Below are 16,548 nucleotides of genomic sequence, written 5' to 3' on the forward strand. Positions count from 1 at the left end.
TTGTGTAGTCACGGACTGTTTTACTGATACACAATATACCTGGACCCAGAGTGGTTTGTGTAGTCACGGACTGTTTTACTGATACACAATATACCTGTACCCAGGGTGGTTTGTGTAGTCACGGACTGTTTTACTGATACACAATATACCTGTACCCAGAGCGGTTTGTGTGGTCACGGACTGTTTTACTGATACACAATATACCTGTACCCAGAGTGGTTTGTGTAGTCACGGACTGTTTTACTGATACACAATATACCTGTACCCAGAGTGGTTTGTGTAGTCACGGACTGTTTTACTGATACACAATATACCTGTACCCAGGGTGGTTTGTGTCGTCACGGACTGTTTTACTGATACACAATATACCTGGACCCAGAGTGGTTTGTGTAGTCACGGACTGTTTTACTGATACACAATATACCTGGAACCCAGAGTGGGTTTGTGCAGTCACGGACTGTTTTACTGATACACAATATACCTGGACCCAGGGTGGTTTGTGTAGTCACGGACTGTTTTACTGATACACAATATACCTGTACCCAGAGCGGTTTGTGTAGTCACGGACTGTTTTACTGATACACAATATACCTGTACCCAGAGTGGTTTGTGTAGTCACGGACTGTTTTACTGATACACAATATACCTGAACCCAGAGTGGTTTGTGTAGTCACGGACTGTTTTACTGATACACAATATACCTGTACCCAGAGTGGTTTGTGTAGTCACGGACTGTTTTACTGATGCACAATATACCTGTACCCAGAGTGGTTTGTGTAGTCACGGGACTGTTTTACTGATACACAATATACCTGTACCCAGAGTGGTTTGTGTAGTCACGGACTGTTTTACTGATACACAATATACCTGTACCCAGGAGTGGTTTGTGTAGTCACGGACTGTTTTACTGATACACAATATACCTGGACCCAGGGTGGTTTGTGTAGTCACGGACTGTTTTACTGATACACAATATACCTGTACCCAGAGTGGTTTGTGTAGTCACGGACTGTTTTAACTGATACACAAATACCTGTACCCAGAGTGGTTTGTGTAGTCACGGACTGTTTTACTGATACACAATATACCTGGACCCAGAGTGGTTTGTGTAGTCACGGACTGTTTTACTGATACACAATATACCTGTACCCAGAGTGGTTTGTGCAGTCACGGACTGTTTTACTGATACACAATATACCTGGACCCAGAGTTGGTTTGTGTAGTCACGGACTGTTTTACTGATACACAATATACCTGTACCCAGAGTGGTTTGTGTAGTCACGGACTGTTTTACTGATACACAATATACCTGTACCCAGAGTGGTTGTGTAGTCACGGACTGTTTTACTGATGCACAATATACCTGGACCCAGAGTGTTTGTGTAGTCACGGACTGTTTTACTGATACACAATATACCTGTACCCAGAGTGGTTTGTGTAGTCACGGACTGTTTTACTGATACACAATATACCTGTACCCAGAGTGGTTTGTGTAGTCACGGACTGTTTTACTGATACACAATATACCTGGACCCAGAGTGGTTTGTGTAGTCACGGACTGTTTTACTGATACACAATATACCTGGACCCAGAGTGGTTTGTGTAGTCACGGACTGTTTTACTGATACACAATATACCTGGACCCAGAGTGGTTTGTGGTAGTCACGGACTGTTTTACTGATACACAGTATACCTGTACCCAGAGTGGTTTGTGTAGTCACGGACTGTTTTACTGATACACAATATTACCTGGACCCAGAGTGGTTTGTGTAGTCACGGACTGTTTTACTGATACACAATATACCTGGACCCAGAGCGGTTTTGTGTAGTCACGGACTGTTTTACTGATACACAGTATACCTGTACCAGAGCGGTTTGTGTAGTCACGGACTGTTTTACTGTTACACAGTATACCTGTACCCAGAGTGGTTTGTGTCGTCACGGACTGTTTTACTGATACACAATATACCTGTACCCAGAGTGGTTTGTGTAGTCACGGACTGTTTTACTGATACACAGTATACCTGGACCCAGAGTGGTTTGTGTAGTCACGGACTGTTTTACTGATCACAATATACCTGGACCAGAGTGGTTTGTTAGTCACGGACTGTTTTACTGATACAACAGTATACCTGTACCCAGAGTGGTTTGTGTAGTCACGGACTGTTTTACTGATACACATTATACCTGTACCCAGAGTGGTTTGTGTAGTCACGGACTGTTTTACTGATACACAATATACCTGGACCCAGAGTGGTTTGTGTAGTCACGGACTGTTTTACTGATACACAATATACCTGTACCCAGAGTGGTTTGTGTAGTCACGGACTGTTTTACTGATACACAGTATACCTGGACCCAGAGTGGTTTGTGTAGTCACGGACTGTTTTACTGATACACAGTATACCTGTACCCAGAGTGGTTTGTGTAGTCAGGGACTGTTTTACTGATACACAATATACCTGGACCCAGAGGGGTTTGTGTAGTCACGGACTGTTTTACTGATACACAATATACCTGTACCCAGTGTGGTTTGTGTAGTCACGGACTGTTTTACTGATACACAATATACCTGTACCCAGGGTGGTTTGTGTAGTCACGGACTGTTTTACTGATACACAGTATACCTGTACCCAGGGTGGTTTGTGTAGTCACGGACTGTTTTACTGATACACAATATACCTGGACCCAGAGTGGTTTGTGTAGTCACGGACTGTTTTACTGATGCACAGTACACCTGTACCCAGGGTGGTTTGTGTAGTCACGGACTGTTTTACTGATACACAATATACCTGTACCCAGGGTGGTTTGTGTAGTCACGGACTGTTTTACTGATACACAATATACCTGTACCCAGGGTGGTTTGTGTAGTCACGGACTGTTTTACTGATACACAATATACCTGGACCCAGAGTGGTTTGTGTAGTCACGGACTGTTTTACTGATACACAATATACCTGTACCCAGAGTGGTTTGTGTAGTCACGGACTGTTTTACTGATACACAATATACCTGTACCCAGGGTGGTTTGTGTAGTCACGGACTGTTTTACTGATACACAATATACCTGTACCCAGAGTGGTTTGTGTAGTCACGGACTGTTTTACTGATACACAATATACCTGGACCCAGAGTGGTTTGTGTAGTCACGGACTGTTTTACTGATACACAATATACCTGTACCCAGAGTGGTTTGTGTAGTCACGGACTGTTTTACTGATACACAATATACCTGTACCCAGAGTGGTTTGTGTAGTCACGGACTGTTTTACGGATACACAATATACCTGTACCCAGAGTGGTTTGTGTAGTCACGGACTGTTTTACTGATACACAATATACCTGTACCCAGGGTGGTTTGTGTAGTCACGGACTGTTTTACTGATACACAATATACCTGTACCCAGAGTGGTTTGTGTAGTCACGGACTGTTTTACTGATACACAATATACCTGTACCCAGAGTGGTTTGTGTAGTCACGGACTGTTTTACTGATACACAATATACCTGGACCCAGAGTGGTTTGTGTAGTCACGGACTGTTTTACTGATACACAGTATACCTGTACCCAGAGTGGTTTGTGTAGTCACGGACTGTTTTACTGATACACAATATACCTGTACCCAGGGTGGTTTGTGTAGTCACGGACTGTTTTACTGATACACAATATACCTGTACCCAGAGTGGTTTGTGTAGTCATGGACTGTTTTACTGATACACAATATACCTGTACCCAGAGTGGTTTGTGTAGTCATGGACTGTTTTACTGATATACAGTATCCTTGGACCCAGAGTGGTTTGTGTAGTCACGGACTGTTTTACTGATACACAATATACCTGTACCCAGGGTGGTTTGTGTAGTCATGGACTGTTTTACTGATACACAATATACCTGTACCCAGGGTGGTTTGTGTAGTCACGGACTGTTTCACTGATACACAGTATACCTGTACCCAGAGTGGTTTGTGTAGTCACGGACACATTATTATAAGAGCTTTTGAAAGCTACATCAGTCATCGGGAAAATGCTGGAATCCATTGTGAAGGAAGTGGTATCAAGTCACTTAGAAAATCATAACATGATTCGGCAGAGTCAACATGGTTTTATGAAAGGGAAATCGTGTTTGACAAATTTATTAGAGTTTTTTGAGGATGTAACTAGCAGGGTAGATAGAGGGGAACCAGTGGATGTAGTATATTTAGATTTCCAAAAGGCTTTCGATAAGGTGCCACATAAAAGGTTATTACACAAGTTTAGGGCTCATGGGGTTGGGGGTAATATAGTAGCATAGATAGAGGATTGGTTAACGGACTGAAAACAGAGAGCAGGGACAAACAGATCTTGTTCAGGTTGGCAGGCGGTATCTAGTGGGGTGCCGCGTGGATCAGTGTTGGGGCCTCAGCTATTTACAATCTATATTAATGACCTAGATAAAGGGTCCGAGTGTAATGTATCCAAGTTTGCTGATGATACAAAGCTGGGTGGGACAGTAAGCTGTGAGGAGCCTTTGGACCTTCTGACAATTACCTTAATCCTGTGTCCTCTGGTTCTTGAGCCTTCCGCCAATGGGAACAGTTTCTCTCTCTCTACTCTGTCCAGAGCACCTCACGATTTTGAACACCTCCATCAAATCTCCTCTCAACCTTCTCTGCTCTATGGAGAACAACCCCAGCTTCTCCAGTCTCTCCACATAACATAGAAGATAGGAGCAGGAGTAGGCCATTCGGTCCCTCGAGCCTGCTCTGCCATTCAATGAGATAACTGAAGTCCCCCATCCCTGGTACCATTCTGGTCAATCTCCCCTTAACCTTCTCTGCTCTAAGGAGAACAACCCCAGCTTCTCCAGTCTCTCCACATAACTGAAGTCCTTCATCCCTGGTACCATTGTGGTCAATCTCCCCTTAACCTTCTCTGCTCCAAGGAGAACAACCCCAGCTTCTCCAGTCTCTCCACATAACTGAAGTCCCTCATTCCTGGTACCATTCTGGTAAATCTTTTCTGCAGCCTCTCTAAGGCCTTCACATCCTTCCTAAAGTGCGGTGCCCAGAATTGGACACAATAAGAAAGAAAGATAGACTTGCATTTATAAGAACATAAGAAATAGGAGCAGGAGTCGGCCATTCGGCCCTTCGAGCCTGCTCCGCCATTCAATGTGATCATGGCTGATCTTCTGCCTCAGCTCCATTCACCGGCCCTATCGCCATATCCCTTGATGCCCTTACTAGTCAGAAATCTATCGACTTCTGTTTTGAATATACCCAATGACTGAGCCTCCACAGCCCTCTGGGGTAGAGAATTCCAAAGATTCACTGCCCTCTGTGTGAAGAAATTTCTTCTCATCTCAGTCCTGAATGGCCGACCCTTTATCCTTTATCCTGAGGCTGTGGCCCCTGGTTCTAGACTCCGCAGCCAAGGGAAACATTCTCCCAGCATCCACCCTATCAAGCCCTGTAATAATTGTGTATGCTTCAATGAGATCCCCTCTCATTCTTCTGAATTCAAGAGAATACAGGCCTAGTTTACTCCAATATAATAGCAAAATACTGCCTATGCTGGAAATCTGAAATAACAACAGAAAATGCTGGAAACACTCAGCAGGCCAGGCAGCATCCGTGGAGAGAGAATCAGAGTTAACGTTTCAGGTCTGGGACCCTTCATCAGAACTGGAAAAAGCTGGAGATGTAACTTTGCAGCCTGCCGGACTCAACATTAAGTTCAACAATTTCAGATAATTATTCCTGCCCCCATGTTTCATGCTGTATGATTTTTGCCAATCCCATTTGCAACATTTTATCTTTCCTGCCTCTTACAAAAGTACAGGATATTCTTTCTATTCCTTCCTCCCCTCAAACCCCCCCCCCCCACCCCCGCCGTGTCTCTGCACCTGTTTAATATCTGTTACATCTCCAGCTTTTTCCAGTTCTGATGAAGGGTCTTAGACCTGAAACGTTAACTCTGTTTCTCTCTCCATGGATGCTGCCTGGCCTGCTGAGTGTTTCCAGCATTTTCTGTTGTTATTTCTAGTTTAGTCAATCTCTTCTCATACAACAGTCCCGCCATCCCAGGAATCAATCTCGTGAACCTTTGTTGCACTCCCTCTATGGCAAGTATATCCTTCCTTAGGTAAGGAGACCAAAATTGTACCCAGTACTCCAGGTGTGGTCTCACCAAGGCCCTATACAATTGGAGCCAGCGTTGGTGGTATCTCTCCAGTGATTTGAGGTGCACTGGAGAGGTACCACCAATGCTGCCTCCGCAAGATCCTGCACATTCATTGGCAGGATAGACGCACCAACGTCAGTGTTCTCGCTCAGGCCAACATCCCCAGCATCGAAGCTTTGACCATGCTCAATCAGCTCCGACAGTATGGCGCTCCCTCAGTACTGCCCCTCCGACATTTTAGTGCTCCTTCTGTACTGCCCCTCCGACAGTGCGGTGCTCCCTCAGTACTGCCCCTCCGACAGTGCGGCGCTCTCTCAGCACTGCCCCTCCAACAGTGCGGCGCTCACTTAGTACTGCCCCTCCGACAGTGCGGCACTCCCTCAGTACTGCCCCTCCAACGGTGCAGCCCTCCCTCAGTACTGCCCCTCTGACAGTGCAGCGCTCCCTCAGTACTGCCCCTCCGACAGTGCAGAGCTCCCTCAGCACTGCCCCTCCGACAGTGCAGCGCTCCCTCAGTACTGCCCCTCCGACAGTGCGACGCTCCCTCAGCACTGCACCTCCGACAGTGCGGCACTCCCTCAGCACCGCACTGGAGTGTCAGCCTCGCTTTATGTGCTCAAGTCCCTGGAGCGGGATTTGAACCCACAACCTTCTGACTCTGCTATCCACTGAGCCACAGCTGACTCCAGTCTTTTACACAGTTTCATGATAACTTCCTTGCTTTTGCACTCTACGCCTCTCCTAAAGCAGGGGAGTTATGATGAATTGTTAAACAGTTTTTTTGCAGATTGACCAAGGCTGTCTGTAGGAAACAATTTTGCATTTCAAAGAAGCTTGTATTGTAAAGCTTGGATTTATAAATAGGGCATAGTGCGCAGAGCAAAGAGGCAATGATAAACTGGTAATAACAGAAAATGATGGAAACACTCAGGCAACATTTAATCTAATATAAGCTAATAGAATGTTATTGTTTATTGTGAGGGTAATTGAATACAAAAGTAGGGAGGTTATGCTTCAGTTAAACAGGGCATTGGTGAGACCACATCTGGAGTAGACATCACCAGCCATGAATTCAAGAGCTCCCCTGTGGTTCTGTTTTACTTTCACTTTCTAATATTGTCACATGACATAAATCAACAAGAAGGAGGTAAGTAGTAGAACACTAGGGGGAGAGAAAAACACAATCCCAAAGTCTCATAGGAGACAGAACAATGGGTGAAATTGGAACTAGGGGGCATCAGCTTAGAATAAGGGGCTGCTCTTTCAAAACTGAGATGAGGAGAAACTTCTTCACTCAGAGGGTGGTAGGTCTGTGAAATTTGCTGCCCCAGAGAGCTGTGGAAGCTACATCATTAAAGAGCATCAGACCTGTGTGGGAGCAGTGAGGAGCGCGGCGAGTTTAAAACCGGCAGCAGCGAGGCGAGGCCCGACCAGAGCATCGGACCTGTGTGGGAGCAGTGAGGAGCGCGGCGAGTTTAAAACCGGCAGCAGCGAGTCGAGGCCCGACCAGAGCATCGGACCTGTGTGGGAGCAGTGAGGAGCGCGGCGAGTTTAAAACCGGCAGCAGCGAGTCGAGGCCCGACCAGAGCATCGGACCTGTGTGGGAGCAGTGAGGAGCGCGGCGAGTTTAAAACCGGCAGCAGCGAGTCGAGGCCCGACCAGAGCATCGGACCTGTGTGGGAGCAGTGAGGAGCGCGGCGAGTTTAAAACTGGCGGCAGCGAGGTGAGGCCCGACCAGAGCGCCGGACCTGTGTGGGAGCAGTGAGGAGCGCGGCGAGTTTAAAACTGGCGGCAGCGAGTCGAGGCCCGACCAGAGCATCGGACCTGTGTGGGAGCAGTGAGGAGCGCGGCGAGTTTAAAACCGGCGGCAGCGAGTCGAGGCCCGACCAGAGCATCGGACCTGCGTGGGAGCAGTGAGGAGCGCGGTGAGTTTAAAACTGGCAGCAGCGAGGCGAGGCCCGACCAGAGCATCAGACCTGTGTGGGATCAGCGAGGAGCGCGGCGAGTTTAAAACCGGCAGCAGCGAGGTGAGGTCCGACCAGAGCATCGGACCTGTGTGGGAGCAGTGAGGAGCGCGGCGAGTTTAAAACCGGCAGCAGCGAGGTGAGGCCCGACCAGAGCATCGGACCTGTGTGGGAGCAGTGAGAAGCGCGGTGAGTTTAAAACCAGCAGCAGCAAGGTGAGGCCCGACCAGAGCGCCGGACCTGTGTGGGAGCAGTGAGGAGCGCGGCGAGTTTAAAACTGGTGGCAGCGAGGCGAGGCCCGACCAGAGCATTGGACCTGTGTGGGAGCAGTGAGGAGCGCGGCGAGTTTAAAACTGGCGGCAGTGAGTCGAGGCCCGACCAGAGCATCGGACCTGTGTGGGAGCAGTGAGGAGCGCGGCGAGTTTAAAACCGGCGGCAGCGAGTCGAGGCCCGACCAGAGCATCGGACCTGTGTGGGAGCAGTGAGGAGCGCAGTGAGTTTAAAACTGGCGGCAGTGAGTCGAGGCCCGACCAGAGCATCGGACCTGTGTGGGAGCAGTGAGGAGTGCGGCGAGTTTAAAACCGGCAGCAGCGAGGTGAGGCCCGACCAGAGCATCAGACCTGTGTGGGAGCAGTGAGGAGCGCGGCGAGTTTAAAACTGGCAGCAGCGAGGTGAGGCCCGACCAGAGCATCGGACCTGTGTGGGAGCAGTGAGGAGCGCGGCGAGTTTAAAACTGGCGGCAGCGAGGCGAGGCCTGACCAGAGCATCGGACCTGTGTGGGAGCAGTGAGGAGCGCGGCGAGTTTAAAACCGGCGTTAGCGAGGCGAGGCCCGACCAGAGCATCGGACCTGTGTGGGAGCAGTGAGGAGCGCGGCGAGTTTAAAACCGGCAGCAGGGAGGTGAGGCCCGACCAGAGCATCGGACCTGTGTGGGAGCAGTGAGGAGCGCGGCGAGTTTAAAACCGGCAGCAGGGAGGTGAGGCCCGACCAGAGCATCGGACCTGTGTGGGAGCAGTGAGGAGCGCGGCGAGTTTAAAACCAGCGGCAGCGAGGTGAGGCCCGACCAGAGCATCGGACCTGTGTGGGAGCAGTGAGGAGCGCGGCGAGTTTAAAACCGGCAGCAGCGAGTCGAGGCCCGACCAGAGCATCGGACCTGTGTGGGAGCAGTGAGGAGCGCGGTGAGTTTAAAACTGGCAGCAGTGAGGCGAGGCCCGTCCAGAGCATCGGACCTGTGTGGGAGCAGTGAGGAGCGCGGCGAGTTTAAAACCGGCAGCAGCGAGGCCCGACCAGAGCATCGGACCTGTGTGGGAGCAGTGAGGAGCGCGGCGAGTTTAAAACTGGCGGCAGCGAGGTGAGGCCCGACCAGAGCATCAGACCTGTGTGGGAGCAGTGAGGAGCGCGGCGAGTTTAAAACCGGCAGCAGCGAGGTGAGGCCCGACCAGAGCATCAGACCTGTGTGGGAGCAGCGAGGAGCGCGGCGAGTTTAAAACCGGCAGCAGCGAGGTGAGGTCCGACCAGAGCATCGGACCTGTGTGGGAGCAGTGAGGAGCGCGGCGAGTTTAAAACCGGCAGCAGCGAGGTGAGGTCCGACCAGAGCATCGGACCTGTGTGGGAGCAGTGAGGAGCGCGGCGAGTTTAAAACTGGCAGCAGCGAGGTGAGGCCCGACCAGAGCATCAGACCTGTGTGGGAGCAGTGAGGAGCGCGGTGAGTTTAAAACCAGCAGCAGCAAGGTGAGGCCCGACCAGAGCGCCGGACCTGTGTGGGAGCAGTGAGGAGCGCGGCGAGTTTAAAACTGGCGGCAGTGAGTCGAGGCCCGACCAGAGCATCGGACCTGTGTGGGAGCAGTGAGGAGCGCGGCGAGTTTAAAACCGGCGGCAGCGAATCGAGGCCCGACCAGAGCATCGGACCTGTGTGGGAGCAGTGAGGAGTGCGGCGAGTTTAAAACCGGCAGCAGCGAGGTGAGGCCCGACCAGAGCATCAGACCTGTGTGGGAGCAGTGAGGAGCGCGGCGAGTTTAAAACTGGCAGCAGCGAGGTGAGGCCCGACCAGAGCATCGGACCTGTGTGGGAGCAGTGAGGAGCGCGGCGAGTTTAAAACTGGCGGCAGCGAGGCGAGGCCTGACCAGAGCATCGGACCTGTGTGGGAGCAGTGAGGAGCGCGGCGAGTTTAAAACCGGCGTTAGCGAGGCGAGGCCCGACCAGAGCATCGGACCTGTGTGGGAGCAGTGAGGAGCGCGGCGAGTTTAAAACCGGCAGCAGGGAGGTGAGGCCCGACCAGAGCATCGGACCTGTGTGGGAGCAGTGAGGAGCGCGGCGAGTTTAAAACCGGCAGCAGGGAGGTGAGGCCCGACCAGAGCATCGGACCTGTGTGGGAGCAGTGAGGAGCGCGGCGAGTTTAAAACCGGCGGCAGCGAGGTGAGGCCCGACCAGAGCATCGGACCTGTGTGGGAGCAGTGAGGAGCGCGGCGAGTTTAAAACCGGCAGCAGCGAGTCGAGGCCCGACCAGAGCATCGGACCTGTGTGGGAGCAGTGAGGAGCGCGGTGAGTTTAAAACTGGCAGCAGTGAGGCGAGGCCCGACCAGAGCATCGGACCTGTGTGGGAGCAGTGAGGAGCGCGGCGAGTTTAAAACCGGCAGCAGCGAGGCCCGACCAGAGCATCGGACCTGTGTGGGAGCAGTGAGGAGCGCGGCGAGTTTAAAACTGGCAGCAGCGAGGTGAGGCCGGACCAGAGCATCGGACCTGTGTGGGAGCAGTGAGGAGCGCGGCGAGTTTAAAACTGGCGGCAGCGAGGCGAGGCCCGACCAGAGCATCGGACCTGTGTGGGAGCAGTGAGGAGCGCGGCGAGTTTAAAACTGGCGGCAGCGAGGCGAAGCCCGACCAGAGCATCGGACCTGTGTGGGAGCAGTGAGGAGCGCTGAGTTTAAAACTGGCAGCAGCGAAGTGAGGCCCGACCAGAGCATCGGACCTGTGTGGGAGCAGTGAGGAGCGCGGCGAGTTTAAAACCGGCAGCAGTGAGGTGAGGCCCGACCAGAGCATCGGACCTGTGTGGGAGCAGTGAGGAGCGCGGCGAGTTTAAAACCAGCAGCAGTGAGGTGAGGCCCGACCAGAGCATCGGACCTGTGTGGGAGCAGTGAGGAGCGCGGCGAGTTTAAAACTGGCAGCAGCGAGGTGAGGCCCGACCAGAGCATCGGACCTGTGTGGGAGCAGTGAGGAGCGCGGCGAGTTTAAAACCGGCGGCTGCGCGTTGAGGCCCGACCAGAGCATCAGACCTGTGTGGGAGCAGTGAGGAGTGCGGCGAGTTTAAAACTGGCAGCAGCGAGGCGAGGCCCGACCAGAGCATCGGACCTGTGTGGGAGCAGTGACGAGTGCGGCGAGTTTAAAACTGGCAGCAGCGAGGCGAGGCCCGACCAGAGCATCGGACCTGTGTGGGAGCAGTGAGGAGCGGCGGAGCTTAAAACCGGCAGCAGCGAGCGAGGCGAGGCCCGGCCAATTCAACAGCGGGGGAGAGAGGTAAAAAGTAATCAAAGTGTGACATCACCCGGAAGCAGGTAATTGACTGGTTGGTGAGTATTTCCCTTTTTTTAAACTTTATCTCTGGTTTATAGTTTCTAAGGTCTCTCTGGTGTAGCGGGGACTGTTGGTAAACCAGTTAACTGTAGTATAATTTGTGGGATTGATTGATTTAATTTAAATTCAATTAATTAAAGGGTAAGTCATGGCAGGACAGCCCGGCCACGTGATATGCTCCTCCTGCGCTATGTGGGAACTCAGGGACACTTCCTGTGTCCCTGACAACTACATGTGCAGGAAGTGCATCCAGCTGCAGCTACTGACAGACCGCATTGCGGCACTGGAGCTGTGATTGGATGTATACTGGAGCATTCACGATGCTCAGGACATCATGAATATCACATTTACGGAGTTGGACACACCGCAGGTAGAGGTTGGACAGGAAGAAAGGGAACAGGTGACCAACAGGCAGAGTACTAGGAGCAGGCAAGTAATGCAGGGGTCCCCTGTGGCCATCCCCCTCTCCAACAGATACACCACTTTGAGTACTGTTGGAGGGGATTAGAGGAAGGCAGCAGCAGCCAACATCCTGGCACCAGGGGTGGCTCTGCTGCACAGAATGGGAGGAAAAAGAGGGGTAGAGCTATAGTAATAGGGGATTCTACTGTAAGGAGAATAGATAGGCGTTTCTGCGGCCGCAAACGAGACTCCAGGATGGTGTCTTGCCTCCCTGGTGCAAGGGTCTAGGATGTCTCTGAGCGGCTGCAGAACATCTTGGAAGGGGAGGGTGAACAGCCAGTTGTCGTGGTGCATATAGGCACCAACGATATAGGTAAAAAGCGGGATGAGGTCCTAAAAGTGGAATATAGGGAGTTAGGAGATAAATTAAAAAACAAGATTCAAGAGTCAAGATTATTTTATTTGCCATATGTAACTCACTGTAGATCAGTGTGAGGTGGTGTGTTAATGAATTTCACTGTAGATCAGTGTGAGGTGGTGTGTTAATGAATTTCACTATAGATCAGTGTGAGGTGGTGTGTTAATGAAGTTCACGATAGATCAGTTTGAGGTGGTGTGTTAATGAATTTCACTATAGGTCAGTGTGAGGTGGTGTGTTAATGAATTTCACTGTAGATCAGTGCGAAGTGGTGTGTTAATGAATGTCACTATATATCAGTGTGAGGCGGTGTGTTAATGAATTTCACTGTAGATCAGTGTGAGGTGGTGTGTTAATGAATTTCATAAGAACATAAGAAATAGGAGCAGGAGTAGGCCAATCGGCCCCTCGAGCCTGCTCCGCCATTTAATAAGATCATGGCTGATCTGATCCTAACCGCCAATCTACTATCACAGAACCATCTCCTGAATCTAACAGAATTAGACACACGAAATAGGAGCAGGATCAGGCTACACGGCCCATGGGCCCACTCCGCTACCCACAGGACCATGTCCGATCCGAACCTAGACTCATGTCCAAATTCCTGCCCGCTCCCCGTAACCCTTAATTCCCTTTACTTCTAGGAAACTGTCTATTTCTGTTTTAAATTTATGTAATGATGTAGCTTCTACAGCTTTTTGGGGCAGCATATTCCATGGACCTACCACCCTCTGAGTGAAGTAGTTCCTCCTCATCTCAGTTTTGAAAGAGCAGCCCCTTATTCTAAGACTATGCCCCCTAGTTCTAGTTTCACCCATCATCGGGAACATCCTCCCCGCATCCACCCGATCCAACCCCTTCACAATCTTATATGTTTCAATAAGATCGCCTCTCATTCTTCTGAACTCCAATGATGTAGAGTCCCAATCTACTCAACCTCTCCTCATATGTCCATCCCCTCATCCCCGGGATTAACCGAGTGAACCTTCTTTGTACTGACTCGAGAGCAAGTATGTCTTTTCTTAGGTCAGTGTGAGGTGGTGTGTTAATGAATTTCACTGTAGATCAGTGTGAGGTGGTGTGTTAATGAATTTCACTATAGGTCAGTGTGAGGTGGTGTGTTAATGAATTTCACTATAGATCAGTGTGAGGTGGTGTGTTAATGAATTTCACTATAGATCAGTGTGAGGTGGTGTGTTTTGGTGGGAAGAATAAGGAGGCCACACATTACTTGGACAAGGCGGTGAAATTGGGTTGCTTTGTGCCTCCTGTGATATTTAGCGGGAGGTAAGTGGCGGCGGCAGTCGGTTGCGCTCCGCGGCATTGCACTGCCGGCAATGACATCATCACCGTGCGCAGCACCCCGGCTGCAACCTTGGGTTGCGACCCCTGACCTATCGTTGGACGATATGTCCGACAGGGTCAGGGGTCGTTTCTGCAGCCATGGCGGCGCCACTTAAAGGGCAGGTGTCGGGTGGCAACTTTTTATTTTGGCCGACTGCCAGCACCTGCCTCCTTCCCCTTTCTTCTTCGGGGTGTCAGCCGCAATCACTGAGCCCGGCGCTCCTCTTGATCTGACACCCCGCTCCCCGGTGGTCCAGCAGGGCCCCGGTGTGCGCAGTGCTAGGCCCCTCCACTTTAACCAGGGAGGGAGGTCTGCTATGACGCGGTGCTATGTGCCAACGGGCATGGCGGTGTTACACAAAGCACCGTTAAATTCACTGGTAGTGCCTTAAGAGGGAGGGGAGCGCTTCCAGTAGCACCCCGCCTCCTGCTTGGGGCACTACCACTGAATTTAATGCGCAGGGGCGCTAACTTTTTCAGGGGGCTAAAATTAGCCCCGGCGACATTAGCGGTCCAAAGGGGCGCCACCGAATTTCCCCCTAAGAGTAAATGGGCTGGAGGAGCAGAGGGATCCAGAGATACAGATACACAAATCACTAAAAGTAGCAACACAGGTAAATAAGGCCATTTAAAAAAAAGCACTGGGGTACATTCCTAAAGGAGACTCCTGTTCCATGCCTAGGAGCTCTGAACCATGGCAGAGAGCGGCTGGGACACGTTTCTCACACGCCTCGAGATTAACCCGCACGGCAACTTTGCTGTCAGTGAAGAGAGACAAGAAAGACCAAAGTGCCGTTTGCCCCTCTCAGTGTGGCCCTGAAGGACTGTGTCCAGGCTGGAGTTCTGTTCCCACCGTACGATCCTCCCCCAGATTGTCCTTTCTGAGCTCCAGCCAGGTGATGCTAAACACTCAGGTGGGAAAGACAAAAATCTACAACAATGTGTTTAAAACAAAGTTGATTTATTTGACATATATCCAGAAGAATATTAAACTCCAGCCCAGTTCCCGGAGTTATTAACATCAGCAGAAACAATCCCCACATGTCAGAATGAACATGGTTCAGTCCTGGATGTGATTAACAGCAGCAATAACAGCAGAATCCAACCCCTGCAGTCACTTGTGAACACGCTGGTGTCTCAGCAGATGGGATGAGCAAGTGAATCCCTTCCCACACTCAGGGCAGGTGAACGGCCTCTCCCCAGTGTGAACTCGCTGGTGTGTCAGCAGGGTGGATGACTGAGTGAATCCCTTCCCACACACAGAGCAGGTGAACGGCCTCTCCCCAGTGTGAACTCGCTGGTGTTTCAGTACGTTGGATGAATTAGTGAATCCCTTCCCACACACGGAGCAGGTGAACGGCCTCCCCCCAGTGTGAACTCGCTGGTGTCTCAGCAGGGTGGATGAGCGAGGGAATCCCTTCCCACACACGGAGCAGGTGAACGTTCTCTCCCCAGTGTGAACTCGCTGGTGATTCAGCAGGTGGGATGACTGAGTGAATCCCTTCCCACACTCAGAGCAGGTGAACGGCCTCTCCCCAGTGTGAGTGCGCTGGTGGACAGTGAGCTGAGATGATTGCCTGAACCCAGTCCCACAGTGACAGCACCTGAACGGTCTCTCGTCAGTGTGAACACGTTGATGGCACATCAGTTCCCCGGAACTTTTAAAGCACTTCCCACAGTCCGGGCATTTAAAAGGTCTCTCATCAGTGTGAACTCGCTGGTGATTCAGCAGGTGGGATGAATGAGTGAATCCCTTCCCACACTCAGAGCAGGTGAACGGCCTTTCCCCGCTGTGAACAGTGCTTCTTGCTTCCATATTCAAAGGCCGATGATATTCAGTTCCTGATGAATCGAGTGACTGTCAGATCTTGACGTGATGTTTGGTTTGAGTTTCCCGTCTGCAAATCCTCCCCTTCTAATACCCTGTAAAATGAATTTAAAACAGGGAGTGTGAGAGAGAACCCACTAAAGAGGCAGGTTGTGAAATTGAGCTCAATGAATCTGGTCATTTGTGGGGCCAGCACTAGAAAAATAGTGACCATGAAAGCTGCCGGATTGTCATAAAATCCCACTGGTTCACTAATGTCCCTCGGTGAAGGGAATCTGCCACCTGGTCTGGGCCTCTGGCCTCTATGGGAGGAGAGAGAGAGAGAGGTGGGAGTGGGAGGGGGAGAAGGAGATGGACTTTATACATCTGCAACTCGACCAGAACTTTGACAGAACCTCCAAAACCCGCAACCTCCAGCACCTAGAAGGACAAGGGCAGAAGGTGCATGGGAGCACCATCACCTCCAAGTTCTCCCAGTCACACATCATCCTGACTTGGACATATAATCTGTTGCTACATCATCACTGGGCGAAAATCCAGGAACTCCTTACACAACAGCATGAGGGAGTACCTTCACCACACGGACTGCAGTGGTTCAAGAAGGTGACTCACCACCACCTTCTCAACGGGAAGATGGGGATTGGCAACATATTCTGGTCTTGCGAGCGACGCCCACATCCCAAGAATGAATTAAAGCAAATCTGTAGATGTAAACTGGATTAAAAGCCTGTACAGAAATATTTGTTCCTAAAACAATACTATTTTACATTGTAGGGACAGTGTCTGTTTAACAACCTAATCTCCCCTAGAATCCACCTCCCTTGACTGTCACACATTGGAAATTGTTGGGTCCTCCTGGACTCA

The 16,548-nt window shown here is 50.9% G+C and overlaps 1 pseudogene across 1 annotated transcript in view; it reads right to left on the minus strand.

Moving 5' to 3' along the window:
• The window catches only part of LOC147084230 (uncharacterized), a 46,175-nt pseudogene that overhangs the window by 27,047 nt on the left and 2,580 nt on the right, over positions 1–16,548 (minus strand). Inside the window, exon 2 of the transcript XR_015075828.1 lies at positions 14,980–15,779. The product of XR_015075828.1 is annotated as an uncharacterized LOC147084230 (transcript). The remainder of the gene's footprint in view (positions 1–14,979; positions 15,780–16,548) is intronic.

Source organism: Somniosus microcephalus, unplaced genomic scaffold (assembly GCF_052327205.1).
Source record: "Somniosus microcephalus isolate GS21.2 unplaced genomic scaffold, FLI_Smic_1.0 unresolved_chr9, whole genome shotgun sequence".
In the NCBI taxonomy this organism is placed as follows: domain Eukaryota; kingdom Metazoa; phylum Chordata; class Chondrichthyes; order Squaliformes; family Somniosidae; genus Somniosus; species Somniosus microcephalus.